Here is a 17,021-nt window from a genome sequence, read left to right as displayed (position 1 = left end):
GCAACTTTGAGAAGCCTTATAAAGGATGTGGACAGCTATAGAAAGTTGTGTTACATATATTCATAAGCTTTGCTTATCTGCTAAAATGTCAATGTATATCATAAAATTCACAATTACCCTCTAGTTTTTTTGTGAAATAAAAGCTATTTTGGTTAAAAGTTGCTATTAATACAAATGATTGCAGCCATATACTTTGGAGCAATAGTTTCAGAGAAATACAACTACTATGCACATGCTTTTGTTTTTCAAGGAAAATAGTTCATTCCTAATGCAGCCATTCTCAGGGCTTTTGATCTACAAACTCCTCTGTACCACATTTCCGCCAGCAATGTATGGGTGATTTGTTTTCTCTGTATCTTCACCAGCACTTGGTGTTGTCATTATTTGTTATTTTGGCCATTCTGCTAGGTATGAAGTGATATCTCCTCATAGTTTTGACCTGTATTTCTCTAAGGGCTAATACTTTTGAACATCTTTTGATGTGCTAATTTGCCTTCTGTATAACTTCTTCAGTGAAATGTCTCTTCATTTTTTGTGATATATATACATTTTTTTAAACTGAAGGATAGTCAGTTTACAATGTTGTGTCAATTTCTGGTGTACAGCACGATGCTTCAGTCATAATGAACATACATATATTTGTTTTCATATTCTTTGTCACCATAAGTGACTGCAAGATATTGAATATAGTTTCCTGTGCCTATACAGTATAAACTTGTTGTTTATCTAATTTATATATATTAGTATCTGCAAATGCAAATCTCGAACTCCCAATTTATCCCTTCCCAACCCTTTCCCCCATTCAAGGCCCAAATGTTGAGAGAGTCCTGTCTCTTTGGCATATCTTGTCGTCTGGCAGCATCTCTTTTCTCCACTCTATTCAGCATAGCATGTCCTGTTCTAGCACGCCAAATCCAACAGAGGGAATTTTAGGTATAAACGGTATGTATTGGCATATTTGAGCGATAACACTAACACGGTTTTACATTGCAGTATTGTGCATCTGGGAACATGGTTAAAGTGGTAATTCCTTCTAGTGTGTTCTTGACTCTGCTCCCCTTGTCCTCCTCCTTATTAAAAAGCCATTAGTTTGCCCTTTCTCCAATGAGGCTCTGACCCTTAGGTTCATGTTCTTCCAGATTAGAATACCTAACACATGAATGCAGAGCTCACTATATGTCAGGCACTGTATTAAACACCCTACATGCACTATTTCATTTAATTCTTATGACATCATTATAAGAATATTACACAAATATAAAATTGAGATTATAACAGAAAGGTGAGAAAACTGATTTCAAAGAAGTTAGATAACTTGCCTGCATTCACACGACTAATAAGTTCTTGAGCCTGCACGAGGCTTGCCTGAGTCTCCAACTTACTCCCTTACCAGTACATTAACCCTACATTATGCCGTCAATTGCAGAACTAGCTGCTCATTTTAGCCTGTTAGTATTTGAAGAACAGGCCTTTGTCATTTGGCCATCATTTAAGCACTGCTCCCTGCCTAACCCAGCTAATGTCCCCACAGCTCAGTTTCCAGGCAGCCTGTCTTTTCTGTAGCTTGTCTCTCCTCTAGATCTTGCTCAAAATCTGTTTCTCTGTCCCTGCTGTTGGATTAGTGGATTCAGACATTCTGCTTCCTCTCACTCGTTTCCTCTAAGTGTCTTTTCTCTATAATTTTCCCTACAAGATTCTCATGCAGCTTTCACACGCTCGTAAGACAGACTCATTCACAGTATTAATACGTATGTTAAAAAAGAGAGTTGCCATTTTGGAGGCAATTTTATTTATTGTTTTTCTTGCTACTTACTGTTTTCCCTAAACTGTTATCAGACTTAAGATTAATCCATTTATATATTCAATATATTTTTAGGGTTTCCAAACCAGAACCCAATTTATTTACCTATCATTACAGAGTGAAGAAATATTCTGAATATTACATAAGTGTTATATTCTTTCTACTTAACAATGTCAATGCTGAATGAATATTCTTAAGTATTTACTGAGTGTCTGTATGTCAGCAACTACCCTAGATAGTACTGATTACCCTTCCACACAAGTTTTTTTGTTGAAATATCTTTAACATTAAGTCTTCTCAATATGATAATACCCAAGTTCATTTTATAACAATAAAAAATACAAACAGAAAAGAATTAGGAAATACACACCAACAACAATCACTTTCAATACTTTTAGGACTATCTTTCCAAAGTTTTATCTATATTTTTGAACTGTTGAATTTCTTTTCCAGTTAACACTATATCATAAACATTCTTATACATTAATGGTTGTTAAAGGTCGATGAGTTCATTTTTGGGTGTACGATAGTTTTAAAGTCATACTTTCGATGTTGGCCTCTTAATCTGTTGCTAGTTTTCTTGTGATTACGTGTGAAGAACATGATGAACATCATCTAGGTATTTTCCTTTTAATATATCCGTAGGTGGCTCCTTGTAGCCTCAGAAATTGTATTTCTAGTGGGTTGGGGGACATTTTTCCAGCTCTGAAAGAATTATTACTCTATTGGTTAAAAGTCTGCAAAGGCAATCCCTTCTGTTTGAAATTCAGCAAAATCCAGAATTTGCTCAGACCTTAACTCTTGCAAAGTGTCTCCTTTATTCAGTACATATTGATAGAAAACTGGACATGGGTATACAAATATGAATAAAAGCCTGTGTGAGGCAGATAGCAAAACAGACTAGAACTAATAAACAAGTTTAGGAAGGTAATAAGAAGCAGTATTTCTTATGAAAATCAATTGCATTTCTATATACTAGGTATAAAAAATGAAAAAGAAATTAACAAAATAATTTCATTCACAATAGCTTAGAAAAGAATAAAATACTTAGAAATAAATTGAATAAAGATGTGCAAGATCTATATACCAAAAACTACAAAATATTGCTAAGAGAAATTAGAGATCTAAATAAATGGAGAAATAGATTTTCATGGATGAGGAGATTTCATATTATCAAGAAGGCAACTTCCCTCAAACTGATCTAAAAGTTCAGTGCAGTCCCTATAAAACTAGCTGACTTCTTTTGGGTAGAAACTGACCACCGATCCTAAAATTCATATGGAAATGCAAAGGATGCATAGTAGTCTAAACAGTTTGGCAAAAGAATAAAGCTGGAGAACTTTCACTACCTGATTTCAAATTTTACTGTAACATGTATTAACCTAGATGTTGGGCTTCTTGGAAAAGGATAGGAACACAGTTCAATGGCAAAGAATTAAAAATCCAGAAATAGAACCTTACTTTTTATTATGAATTTGTTTTTCACGACGGTCCCAAGACAGCTCAATGAGAAGAAGACTAACCTTGTTTTTTGTTTTTTTTTTTTTAATCAAGAAAAGGTACTGGAGTAAATGGACACCCACAAGAAAAGCAACAACACACACACACACACACACACACACACACACCCCCCAAAGAAATAGAAACTTACATCAGAGACAAAAATGAACTAAAACTTGATCATAGATCGAAATGTAAAAAACAACTTTTAACATTTCTCAAAGGAAACATAGGAGAAAATCTTCATAACCTCTTACTATAACATCAAAAGTATGATGTATACAAGAAAAAAATGGTAAATTAGACTTGATCAAAATTAAAAACTCTTGCTCTTCAAAATCCCCTGTTAAAAGAATGAAAAGACAAGCCACAGACTTGGAGAAAATACTGCAAATCACGTATCTGGTAAAGAATAAAATCTTGTAGTTTGCGACACCATGACTAGACCTAGAGGATATTATGCTAAGTGAAATAAGACAGAAAAGACATACTGTGTGATTACACATATTTGCGGAATCTAAAAAATAAAACAAATGAACAAACATAACAAAACAGAAACAGAGTTAAAGATACAGAGAACAAACACATGGTTGCCAGAAGCGAGAGTTTGGGGAGGAGGAAAGGAACAGGTGAGGAAGAATTAAGAGGTACAAACTTCCAGTTGCAAAACAAACGAGTATGAAATGTACAGTGTGCAGAGTATAGTCAATCACTATGTGATATATTTGTGTGGTGACACATGATAATTGCAGTTACCATTTTGAAATGTACAGAAATACCAGATCACTCTGCTGTGTAACAGGAACTAACGTAGCATTGTTTGTCAATTATACTTCAAAAAAAAATACATAGAAAAAGGGATTAGATTTGTGGTTACCAGAGGCGGGGGCTGGGGGGACAGGGAACTGGATGATGGCAGTCAAAGGTACACACTCCCAGTTATAAGATAAGTAAGTATTAATAGATGTAACGTACAATGTGATAAATATCATTAATACTACTGTATGTTACATATGAAAGTTGTCAGAGTGAATCCTACGAGTTATCATCACAAGGAAAAAATTCTTTAATTTTGTATCTAATTGATGGATGTTGATGGATGTTCATTAAATTTATCGTGATGATCATTTCATGATGTATGTAAGTCAACCCATTATGCTGTACCCCTTAAGCTTTTTAAAATTTTTATTAATATATTAATTATTTTAGAGCAGTTTTAGGTTCACAGGAGAATTGAGCGGAAAATACAGAGTTCGCACATAGACCTCCCCTCCCACATGTATATATATATATACTCCCCTACCCTCAGCATCTCTCATCAGTGTGGCATATTTGGTAAAATTGATGAACCAACATAGGCACATTATTATCAACCAAAGGCCATAGTTTACACTAGGGTTCACTCTTGATGTTGTACATTCTATGGGCTTTGACAAATGCATAATGACATTTAGCCACCACTATAGTGTCATACAGAATAATTTCATTGTCCTAAAAATCCCTTGTGTTCCATCTATTCATTCCTTCCTCCTCAAACCCCTGGAAACCACGATCTTTTTATTGTTTCTGTAGCTGTGGCTTTTCCAGAACATCATTTGGTCAGAATTGTACAGTTTGTAGACTTTTCAGACTGGCTTCTTTCATTCAGTAATACATCTTTAAAGTTTCCTCCATGTCTTTCATGGCTTGATAGCTCATTTCTTTTTTTTTTTTACTGCACATATATTTTTAAATTTACAAATATGTACTGTACATTGTTTCTAAGAAAGTTTAGAGCTTTCACTTTTTAAGCTTACATAGTTATCAAAGGAATAAAGCCAACCACAAAATAAGAATTAATTCAAAAAGATACATACGCCCTGTTATTAATAGCAACATTATTTATAATTGCCAAGATATGGACACATCCTAAGTGCATATCAATAGTTGAACAGATAATGAAGATGCATCATACATATATGTAATGGAATACAACTCACCTGTAAGAAAGAAGGATATTTTGCCATTTGCAGCCCTTCTTTCACTTTTTTTTTTTCACTTCAAAAACCAGAATTTTAAAACTGGCATAAACATTTCCATTACATCGAAAACAACAAAATACCTAGAAATAAACATAACCAAGGAGGTTACCTATACTCTGAAAACCAAAATGACCCAAAGAAATGGAAAGATTTCTTGTGCTCTTGGATTGGAAGAATCAGCACTATCATAATGGCCACACTACCCAAAGCAACCCACAGATCCAACGCAACCCCCATCAAAATACTGACGACATTCCTCACAGAACTAGAACAAACAATTCCAAAATACATAAGGAGCCACAAAAGATCCCAAACAGCCAAAGCTATCTTTTGTAGGTCTTGTTTTTCACTCTTTCTTCTTTTTGTTCTCTTTTTTTATGGCTTGATGACTACAGAAGGTCCTTTAACATTTGTTGTAAAGCTGGTTTGGTGGTGCTGAAATATTTTAGTTTTTGTTTATCTGTGAAGCTGTTGATTGCTCCATCAATGTACACTGCAAACCTTAAAAAATGAAAAAGAAAGAATGGACTTCGGTTAATATTAATGTGTCACTATTGGCTCACCAATGGGCCGTAGTAATATAAGATCTTAATATTAGGGGAAACTGGGTGAGAGGGATGTGGGAACTCTTTGCAACTTTTTCATGTATCTAAAACTATTCTAAAATAAAAAGTGTATTTAAATAAAAATAAAGAAATAAAAATGTACTGAAAAATCAGTGAATTGTCCTTTGTAATAAGTGAACTTCATGGTATATAAATCTTACCTCAGTAGAGCTGTTTAAAGTTAGTAAGGGCAGAGTGGGATCGGGGATGGGCCCGGGCAGGGTCAGGGCCAAGGCTCAGGGCTGGGTCAGGCCAGGGTCAGGCGGGGGCCTGGTGGGGGTCAGCAACCTTGACAATGGGCACGGGGGCATGGCTCCCTGAAGGTTGAGGCCAGCCTGTGGCCTTCCTCTGGCTGCTGCTGCTGCCACCAGCGGCCACCCCGGAGCTGCGGGTGTCCTCTGCCAGGGCCTCGGTGGCACCTGGCCGGGCCCCAGGCGCTGGGGGTCCAGTGGAGGGCGGCCCTCTGACCCCTGATGTGCAGCAGCTGGCTCCAGGAGCCGCAGGTGCGTTGGGGCCTCAGTGTGGGTCTGGGGCTGTTTACACAGGAGGGCCTCAGGGGGGCGCGGCTGTGACCAGGGCCTGGGGGCCTCATCTTTTCTCGCCCTTCCCTCCAGCCAGGCAGCCCAGAGACCACCTCAACACAGGTGGGTCACAGGCCCCCACTGTGGGGCCTCTGGGTGGGAACCACCCCAGGACCTTTGTGGGGCTGTGGACTGGGCAGGTAGCAGGGTCTGGCCCTGAGGCTGGGAGGCTGGCTGGAGGGAAGCACCGGAACTGCTGAATAAGTGGCCCTTAGTCTGGGGCCCAGGAGTCTCATTTCCCTCCCTGAGGCCCTGGGAGCACAGGCCCTAGGCCGGGAGGCCCACTCTCAGGGGGCCAGGGCACACCCCTGCCCTCCCAAGTGTGGGTCCTAGAGCCAGGGCTGTCTTCATTAGCCCACTCCCTCTTTAGAAATGGAGGATCCTGAGTCAGAGAGGGGGAGTGACTTTCCTCAGGTCACACAGCACTACAGAGCTCTGCCTGTGAACCTATTTCCCTGAGATACTGGGATGACGTGGAGGGGACACAAGCCCTTAGCAACCATGATCTTGGGCAAGTAATATTGGCAGCTTCTGAGGCCTGCAGTTCTTGGGTCTGCAGAGCAGGCACTGAGGAGTGCTAAGTGAGGGAGGTAATGGCTGTGATGGCCCAGCCCTTGGCAGGCTCACTCAGGGATGGCCGTCACCCTGGAGATGCTGCTGTCACCTGCTGTGGCTGCCCTTGGTCCCCCTCCCACCCACCAGACCACTGAGCTCTCATCCCCACGGGGCTTGCTCGGTTGTGCTCTGCTGTCCAGTTCTTGGCACCCTGTCATTTTGGTAGGCCTCTGGACACTTGGCCTTGGTTTTTCCATCTCTGAAGTGGACGGGGCTTCCCTGGTAGTGACACCTGGGGCATTACCAGTGTCTCTGTCATAGAAGGCAGGGACGTCTCCACTGTGTGTGGGAAACCCAAGGTGATAGGGAAGGTCTACGGCAGCCAGAACACGGCGGCGGGCCAGTGGCCGTGGCAAGCCAGCCTGCTGTACCAGGGCTCACATGTCTGTGGAGCCACCCTCATCAACTCCCACTGGCTGGTTTCTGCTGCCCACTGCTTTCTCAAGTGAGTCCTCCTTCCTTGGGTGCTGGGGAGAGGGGTGCAGGGGAAGAGGAGAAAAGGGGTGATGGGCATCCCAAAACAGTCCTCTGGGCTTTTCTCTGGGGTGGCCTGTGGCCTTCAAACCCACATCATCCTTGCCTTTGACCTGCGTACCCTCCACCTGGACTGTCTTCCTCGCTCACCTGTCTGACCCTCCTCATGCTCTGTCCTCAGCCCTTGTGCCTGTCCCCTAACACAGATGTGCCCCAGGAGAGTGGAAGTGTTGGTCCTGGCTGCCATGTGGTGTAGACCAACCTCAGACCACAGCTTCTTCTCAGTGTCCCCACATTCCTGGGTGTCAGACTCTAGGCAGAAACTGGAACTGTTCTGGGCCATTCTGCTTACTTGTGCAAAACTGAGTTCCCAGGAGGAGCTGTGGTCACTGGTGTGAGTAGGTGGACCCCTGCTGCCAGGCTGCTTAGGTGGGAGATGGGGCTCCCTAGGAGAATGACATGACTGTGGAGGAGTCTAACTCACTGCACCTCCTGGGCCTGGCCCAGTGCCTAGCTTCTGAACGCATGAGGAGGGGTCTGCAGGGAGCAGGGGCATCACAGCCCAGGGCCAGGAGCTGGATCTTTGAGAACCCAGAGTCCTGTCGGCACCTACTCTGTGCCACACTGTATGCAGGACCTTCTGTGGCATTGGGGTGGTAAGACCCCACCTCACTGTGTCTCTGTCTTGTCAGAAGAGAAAGCCCAAGATGGGTGAGAAAAGCAGATCACATGGTGGGGGGGCAGGTCAGGAGAAGCTCTGTGCTCCATTGGGTGTGGAGAGGGAGGGGCTTGCAGGAGAGGGGCAGGGGGAGGGTGTCCGGGTGGATGAGCCATGCATGCAAGGTCAGGGAAGTTTTAACACCTGTACTCAGGGAACAAGGCAAGTTTCCATTCCCTGTGCTCATTTGCTCATTTAACAATGTTTTGTGAGCGCTTATAACTAAGTGGACAAGCAGCCCTTGGGCAGGAAGATGTTTAAAGAAAAGAGGGTTGGGAAAAGTGTGGGGCCAGAAGGTGGGCTGTAGGGAGCCTTGGGAAGGGTGAAGTTAGAGCTGGGACTGAGCCAGGACTCCTCCTGTGCACAATCACAAGGCCTTCATTTGATGGCCCCCCCCACCCCGCCACCCAGCACTAGGATTCAATGCGCCTCCAATTCCTGGGTGTGATGGAGAAGCCATATGCTGACGTTGTAAGTAGAGTATCAATTAGCCTCAAGAAAGAAGGGCTCCTGACCATTAGAAATGGGGAGACAAAAGCCACGTGGCATACTGGTGGGTAGAGGGGTGGGCAGTTAGATGAGGATGCAGGGAAAGAGAGCTGGCTCACATTCAGACATGATGGTGACCATGCGCCCTTCCTCCTCCAGAAAATCTCACGTCCTGGAGAACTACCGGGTTTTGTTAGGAAACACCCAGCTGTACCAGCACACCAGGCACACCCAGAAGATACCCGTGAGCCAGATTATCGTGTACCCAGACTTTGATAAATTTCACCCTTTTGGGAATGACATAGCTATGTTGCAGCTGCTCTTTCCTGTGAACTTCACCTCCTACATCATCCCCGCCTGCCTCCCAGCTCCTGGCATGCAGCTGCCCAGTAACTTGTCCTGCTGGATAATGGGCTGGGGCATGCTCAGTGAGGAACGTAAGGGGGCATGGGAGAGGCCAGGGGGCAGATGAGGGTGGGGAGGAGGGGCAGGGAGGGGAGGAGGACAGAAGGGTCCCCAGGCAAAGTGGCCGCTGGAACTTGGCTTGCTGTGCCTCGTTTCCAGAGGACCGGACTAGTCTAGTTCTAGTTCTGAAATTGTGTGATCCTAAATCTTTAGTGCTCCCTGAGTCCAGATCTCCGCAAGTCTGGGAATCTGACTTTTGGACTCAAGAATTGGGTTCTTGGAGTCTTTCTAAGGCTTGACTCCAAGATTTTAATCAACCATGGATGTCAGATGACTTGATTCAACTCAGAAGTCATGGTTGGGGCCTGGACCATTCCAAGCCACTGACAAACACTCCTATTTCCCATTGCCATAGGAGGCACTTGGGGAAACTGGAGAGAAAACACATTTATGAACTCGGACCTCTGACCTCTGAGCCTGCAGGATAAAGTTAGAATAATTATGACCTGAGAGTGTTTGACCTCTCTGAAGCTCGCTGTGCTGTTCTTCCAACACAGGTCAACTATCTACATTGTAGGCTTATTCAGTGAACTGAATAATGCAGGAAAAAGGTTGTGTTTTTTAGGATTGAAAAAGGAGAAGTGTAGGCAAAGACTTATAAGCAAGAGTCTTTATTAAAGAAAGGAATGTTCATGGTTTGGGAAATGCTTACAGTGCAAAATTAAGTGGAAAAAGCACATATATTTGTAATTATTTGGTACGGTGTTTCTCAGCAGAGGTGCTGCAGGCATTTTGGATGGACCCTATCTTCACTGGGTAGGATGCAGCTGCTAGTGTGTCAGTAACTCTCCCTGTCATAGGATAACCAGATCCCCAGTATTCCCACACCATACACACGCGCGTGCACACACACAGAGAAATACACCAACACAACACACCACGCTCACACCCACAAATACACACACAGAGACTGCTTCCCCTTGAGGGCAGGGACCCTGTCTTGCTGGTTTAATGTCCCAACCTGTGCCCAGGGCCTGGCCCTGGCAGGTGCTCTGCTGCTGCCCCCAGGTCCTAGAGACCGTCATTCTTGCCTGCACCTCCAGACCGGTCTCCAGCTCCACCCTGTGCACTCTGCTTTAGTCCCCACCAGCTGAATGCTTCAGAGCAGGGGTCGTGTCAGTCCCCTGCTCACTACCCTCAGTGCCTTCTCACTTATGCTTCGAAAAAGTCCAGACGCCCTACCTCGGCTCTGCATAACGGCCTCCATCCCTCTGTGCTTATCTCCTGCTGCGTCCCGTGCGCTCGTGCCTGCCCAGCCGCAGGCCTCCTTCCTGCTGTGAATGTGCCGCAGCCACGTCCCCATCGGGGCGTCACCGTGGCTGGGCTCCCGGCCCCGCTTGCTCTCCCTGCTCTCCTGGGCACGACTTGCCCATCTTGGCGGGACTCATTCCTTTACATGAACAACTCGGCTCCTCCTCTGAGGAGTTTTAGTGGATCACATGAGCTAAAATAGACAACCTCTAACACCACAGCTCCCTGTTGCCTTTACACCACTTACTAGATCTAAAATCATTCTACTATTCACTTCACTTCCCTGTATCCCCCAACTGAGTATGTTCCCCTGTATCACTAGTGTCTAAAAGACACTAAACACAAGGACAAATGAATAAGTGAGTGAGTAGATGGGAGGATGGATTGGGGAGGGGGAGGGAGGAGGATGAGTGAGAGGAAGGGAAGATGGGGGGTGCGTAGGTGAGAGGATGGTGGGCAGACGGATGGAGTGAGTGGACACATCAGTAGGTGGAGGGAGAATGGAGAGATGGGTCAAAAGATGGGTGGATGGGCAAATGGATGGAAGGGTGAGTGGGTGAATGGGACAAAAGGAGAGCTAGGTAGATGGAGGGAGGATTGGTGGGTGGAAGGAAAGGTTAGTGATAGACAAACGGAGAATGGATGGGATGGTTTGTGAAAGGGCAGGCAGGCTGGTGGATGGTTGCTGGGCACCCGTGTAGGGTATGTGCCAGTGGGATTTGCGAAATAGAAGAGGTGTGGTCTGTTGCCATGAGAGAGGTAGAGGGAATAGGATGAGTTTGGAAGAGTTCAGGAAACAGGAGGGGGCTTCTAGGCAAAGGTAGGACTGGAACAGTGCCGCAGGCCCAGCTGTGCCGAGACAACCCCGGGCTCGGGGCGCAGCGGCAAGCAGGGCGGAGGAGCGGGGAGCGTGGAGCGGCCCGGAGCTGAGCTGCAGCGCACTTCACTCAACTCCTCCTTGTCCTCACAGGGCCTCTGCTCGAGCCCTTCCGTCTCCAGGAGGGAAAGGGGGGCCTCGTTGAGAACAAGTTCTGCAATATGTTATATGAACAAAGAGTTGGCCAAAGCAGGAACTACTCTGAGCACGAGGAGATGCTGTGTGCTGGGGACTTCTCGACAGAAAAAGCCATCTGCCGCGTGAGTGAGGCCATTTCTGTTCCTCCCTTGTGTGTTCTCAGGGCCTCAGTTTCCCTGAGGGGGGAGTGGTGTTGCCTCTGCTCTCCTTGTGGAGACCCCCCGGGACGTCCTGGTTCCTCCCTCTCCGTGTCTTCCTGGGCTCCAGCCCTTGACAGCTTCCCCCCTGGCTGCCCCTTCCTAAGCACATTGTCCCTGAGAGCATTACTGGCAGGACCTCAGACAGCGTCTGTTTTTGAGGCATATGTTCCAGTTTTAATTGAGGTGTAACATACATACAAAAAAGTATATTCATAGTGTTGTCATAGGTGTGGGGTGGACGAATCTTCACATAGTGACACAACATGTGACCAACACCCCAGGGCCCCACTCGTGTCCCTTTCCCACCACCAGCACTCAGGGGAAACCGCCACCTTCACTTGCAACACCTCAGATTAGATTATGGGTTTTCTGTAAGTAGAATTTATTTCCAGTTGTCAGTCTTTCGTGGCTTCACATTCTGTGTGTGAGCTGCATCCCTGCTGCTGCCTGTATTTAGTTTGTTCATTCTTGTCGCCTTCCAGGACTCTGCTGGAGGCACTGAATTCTGTGGTCAGTTCTGCTTCTGATGGGTATTCTAGCAGTTTTCAAGCTGTCCATTTCATTTTGCTTCCAAATGTTTCATATTCCATTTCATACAAGCCCATGAGGAGAACTGTTGGATTGAAAGGTATGTGTGTGTTCAGCTCTGGCAGATGCTACCAGACGCCTCCAAAGTGCCCGCCACACGCCCCCGTTCCAGCAGCGGGTCAGGCTCTGTGTCCTCGCCGACACTTGGCACTTTCCATCTTTTCTCATTTTGATATCTTATCATGGTTTTAATCTTCATTTTCATTAAATATATTTTCGTATGTTTATTGTCATTGGATCTCTTCTTCTGTAAATCTGCCCTTCCAGTTCTCTCCCCTCTCATCTTCCTCTTGGGTTGTCTGTCTTTTCCTTGAGGGGCTCTTGGTGTATTTTTCTATATTCCAGACATGAGTCCGCTGTTGGAGTGTGAAGATATCTTTCTGCTCTTTGTTGTGCCCCGTGTTGTAAGCGGGCAGACAGGCCCAGAGAGGGAAAGTGGTGCCCTAAAATAAGGCAGTACAACCTGACTGCAAGCCCACTGCCTCCCCTCAGGGCCCAGCCTCCCACGCTGACATCACATCTTTCGCACAGATGGCACCGTGGGTTGGAGGGGAGAGTGTTGGGCTCTGGAGTTAGAAATGCTGCCCTGCCACGTGTCCCTGCCCTGTGACCTCCGGTGGTCTTTTCACCTTCAGAGCCTGTGTCCTCATTCGCAGTGTGGGACTCTGAGACCTCCTTCACGGGGTTGTGGAAAGGCTGGTGCAGTGGGTGGATAGTGTCCCCTAAATTTGCATCCACTTGGAATCTCAGAATATGACCTTAATTGGAAATAGAGGCTTTGCAGATGTGACTAGATAAGAATCTTGAGATGACACCACTCTGAATTTGCAGTGGGCCCTGAACCCAATGACTTGTGTTCTTATAGGAAGAGAGAGAGAGACACAGAGACGCTCAGTGTCAGACTTCTGGCTTCCAGAACCATGAGAGGACATGTTTCTGTTGTTTGCAGAGTCACTCAGTTTGGGGTGATATGCTGTGGTGCCCCAGGAGACCCGCATGGGAGGGATGAGGTGTGCCTGGCCTGTGGGAGGGCCTCACTGATGGCAGGTTCCATGACGGCCCAGTGAGCTGCTGAGCCTGAGGGAGAAGCTTGGCCACCTGCCCCCTTGGTAGGAGGTGGATCCAGGTTTCCTGGGTCCCAGGCCCTAACCAATGGTGTGGACTTTCTGACTGTCTGGCCTGGCCCATCCTTCTCACAGAGTCAGCCGCACCCAGAGGTGAAACAAAGGGCTCAGCCCACATCCTCCCAAGTCCCCATCTGGCTGTCACCCTGGACCCCACTTCCAGCCTTGTCCTCCACCTGCCTTCCCCTGCAGAGGTCATGCCCATGGATTGCAGGGCTGGAGCCCTTTGCTTGCCTCTGGACATACGCAGTGGCCCTTGACCTCTAGTCCCCCCGCCCCCTAGCTTGAGGACACCACTGAGCTGGACACCTAGGAGTCCCAGCAGATGACCCCCTCCTGCCTCCCTCAGCCTTTCAATCACCCAAGCCCATCTGAGAGATTCCTTCTAGATTCATCTGCCACGTCACCTGCTCTGGCCCCCACCCTCCAACCCGGGGCTCTCTTCTTTCCCCCAAAGTGTCCCTCCCCCTGCACAGGGCCCCCAGAAACAGGTCTGAGGAGAGAAGGGCTACAGGGGCACTCAGCACTCAGACTGTGGGTCAGGACAGACCTGGTTCCAGGCATTAATCTGTTGTTTACTGGAATTGTGGCCTCACCTCAGTTTCGTCACCCATGAAATGGGGTCACTAACAGCCTCCACTTAATAAGGTTCCTATAACAATTTGAGTACTGTGCCTGGCACTCAGTAGGTGCTTGACAAGTGCTGGCTTTCGTTCTCCTGGCCTGGTCTGCCCCCCTCTATCTTAATTGTACATGTTCTGGGCCTTTCTTAGACCTTCCTCTCACTCAAGGTGGATTTCACTTCCTGGCCCCACTCAACACACACGTGCAAGTGTGTCCATGCAACCACAAACACACACACACACAGTTGGCTGTGTATCTACAGCAGTGCAAACCACAGCTCACTTCGCATAGGAAATATTAGTGTTGGGGTTCCCTCTGCCTTCTGAGAGCTCCCCAGGGGCCAGGGGCCAATGGAGCCCTTCTCATCTCCTCTAGATTGGTCCAGAATCCATCATGATATTGGCAACCACATGGCTCATCTGCGTGAATCCCTTGAGGCCTGGAGTGGACAAGGACCAGGCCTTCCCCTGGCCTTGAGCAACTAGGAGTGGGAACACTGTGGGGAGGGCTGAGGGATCTCCAGGCAGGGACCACAGAGGGGAGGAGCTGAGAGGATGATGGCACACTCCCTATCTCCAAGGAGCCCCATGTATGAGCCTCTTAGGGCTGCTGAGACAAACCACCTCAAACTGGGTGGCTAAAATTACAGAAATTTATTCTTAGGTTTCTGATGGTCAAAGGTCTAAAACATAGGTGCTGGCCAGGCACGTTCCTTCTGGAGGCTCTAGGGGAGAATGTGTCCTTTCTTCTTCTGGCTTTTTAGGGGCTGCCTGCATTCCTTGGCTCATGGCCCCTTCCTCCATCCTCAAAGCACATCGCTCCAAACTCTACTTCAATCATCACATCTCCTCATGTGACTCTGGCCTCCCACCTCCCTCCTTACCCATGAGGACCCTTGTGACTACCTTAGGCCCACCCAGGTAATCCAAGATGAGCTTCCTACTTCAAGATCCCCAACTCCACCACATCTGCAGAGTCCCTTTTGCCACATAAGGTGACATAACCACAGGTTCCAGGGATGAGGATGGGCATCTCTGAGGGTTATTTTTGGCTGGCCACACCACGTACCCCTCTCTCTCCTTCAAGCCACCGCTTCCCCCACCCTCCCTCTCAGCTAGAGGTCTTGCTGCTTATTTCACCTAGAACATCAAAATGAGCAGTCAGACTAGAGCTCATTCGCCCTCCCAGCCCCACAGCCCGCTCCCTGCGCCTTGCATCTGGCTCATCCCTCTTCCCCTCGCCTGCACTTACTGCTCCCTCTGCTCCTGCATCAGAAGGTTAGGTTGTTTCCTGTTTAGAGTCTCAGCTCAGGAAGTCTTTGTGCCTCCACCCTTCCTGTCCTATTCTTTTCATGGCTTGTTTCCACACATCACATCTGACCATGGCAGGCTAGCTGGCTTATTGACAAAGCACCATGGGGGAGGAGCAGTGTCATTTCACCCCTGTGCCCGAGGGCGGAGGCTGCCCTGGATGCTTGATGTGCGTGTGGACAGGTGAGCAGAAGAGTGGCAGTCATGGCTGTGGCCCCGCTCCACTCCCCCCATGACCAAGGATGAGACCCTCCCTTTGGCTGACGAAGTGAGAGGATTTTCAACCAGATGGTCCTGCCCTGACAGTATTTCAGGACTCCAGTGATTCCCAGCAGCTTTCTGGGGACCCCCTCCCGCTCCCTGAGCAATGCAGGCTTCCTCTGCCAGGCCTGGGTATGAACATTTTCTGAGGATGCTCAACCAAGGGGTTGAGAGAAAACCAAAGGCCTAAATGAATGAAAAAGGGGGAGGACCCAGGTGGGGATGTGCTGCTGCAGCTCAGGGTTTTGCAAGAACTGAGGTCTGGAGCAGCTTGGCCTGACCAGGCTCCACTCACAGACCAGTCCTCCTGGGCCCTGTTGGGGCAGCTGTCCCTTCTTGGCCTGGACAGTGCCTTGTCCTGGACCACCGGGGCCTCCCTGGGCACAAGTGTCCATGTGTTGTAGATTTCAATCCACAGCCATCCTGGGGGTCAGTCAGAGCTTCCTGAAGTGTGATGCCAGCGCCTGCCTGCATGACTGTAGCTGCAGGGGGACACTGGTGTTTGGACTTTCAAAGAGGTCCACCTGAGTGAGTCTGGATGCTAGACACTCATGAGCCCAGCCTTGCTCCCTGGTCTTCTCAGCGCTGGCCCAGCCACCCACACTGACTCCCCTCTCTTTCCTAGGGTGATTCCGGGGGACCCCTTGTCTGCGACCTCACCGATGCCTGGGTTCTGGTGGGGCTGGCCAGCTGGGGCTTGGACTGCCGACATCCCATCTACCGCAGCGTCTTCACCAATGTCTCCTACTTCATTGACTGGATGGATGAGATCCAGAGGCTCACACCGCTCCCTGATGCCATGTCTGCGCCTCCTCAGACCCAGTTTCCACACCAGCCTCTGCAAGCTGCTGGCTCGCCGGGGCCTGGCACAGGCTTTGTGCCCCCACAGCCTTGGCCCCTGCTGCTGTTTCTGCTCCAGGCCCCACGTCAGGCTCTGTGGTGACCTGCCAAGCCCCTCTGCTCCTTCCCTCTGTCTCAGACCCCAGTCTCCTTGCTGGAATTTTCCACCCCTCCCCTCCCCCAGCCCCATCAGCTTTCAGAGGTTCCTTCTTGGCTTTCCAGTCCAACAGCTGCCACTCCCAAACCAAGCCTGAAAAGTCAAATAAAAAGAAATGAAAGACTCATCCTGCTCCTGTCTTTGGGCCCTGCTGCCCCTCCTGACCTTCAGCACTCACCCCTTCCCTTGAGGTCTGTTGTCTGGCTCCCTGGACAAAGAAGCAGGACCTGGCAGAGAGACTGTCCCAGGAGGAAGACAGGAGTGAGGACACTGAAGGAGTCCAGCTGGGGAGAAGGATGTGTTCATTTGCAGACTCCACCCCTGCCATGGGAGTGCACACGTTTTCAGAGGAAGTGTATCAGTCAGCTCCAGCCGCTACAAC

General features: G+C 47.7%; 1 pseudogene; it reads left to right on the top strand.

Annotated features, from left to right (window-relative positions):
* LOC141574921 (putative serine protease 47) overlaps positions 1 to 16,711 on the top strand; it is a 51,440-nt pseudogene extending 34,729 nt beyond the window's left edge.
* The last annotated feature ends 310 nt before the right edge of the window (positions 16,712 to 17,021 follow it).

Source organism: Camelus bactrianus, chromosome 24, assembly GCF_048773025.1.
Source record: "Camelus bactrianus isolate YW-2024 breed Bactrian camel chromosome 24, ASM4877302v1, whole genome shotgun sequence".
Taxonomy (NCBI): Eukaryota; Metazoa; Chordata; class Mammalia; order Artiodactyla; family Camelidae; genus Camelus; species Camelus bactrianus.
This window is presented reverse-complemented; position numbering and strand designations above follow the sequence as displayed.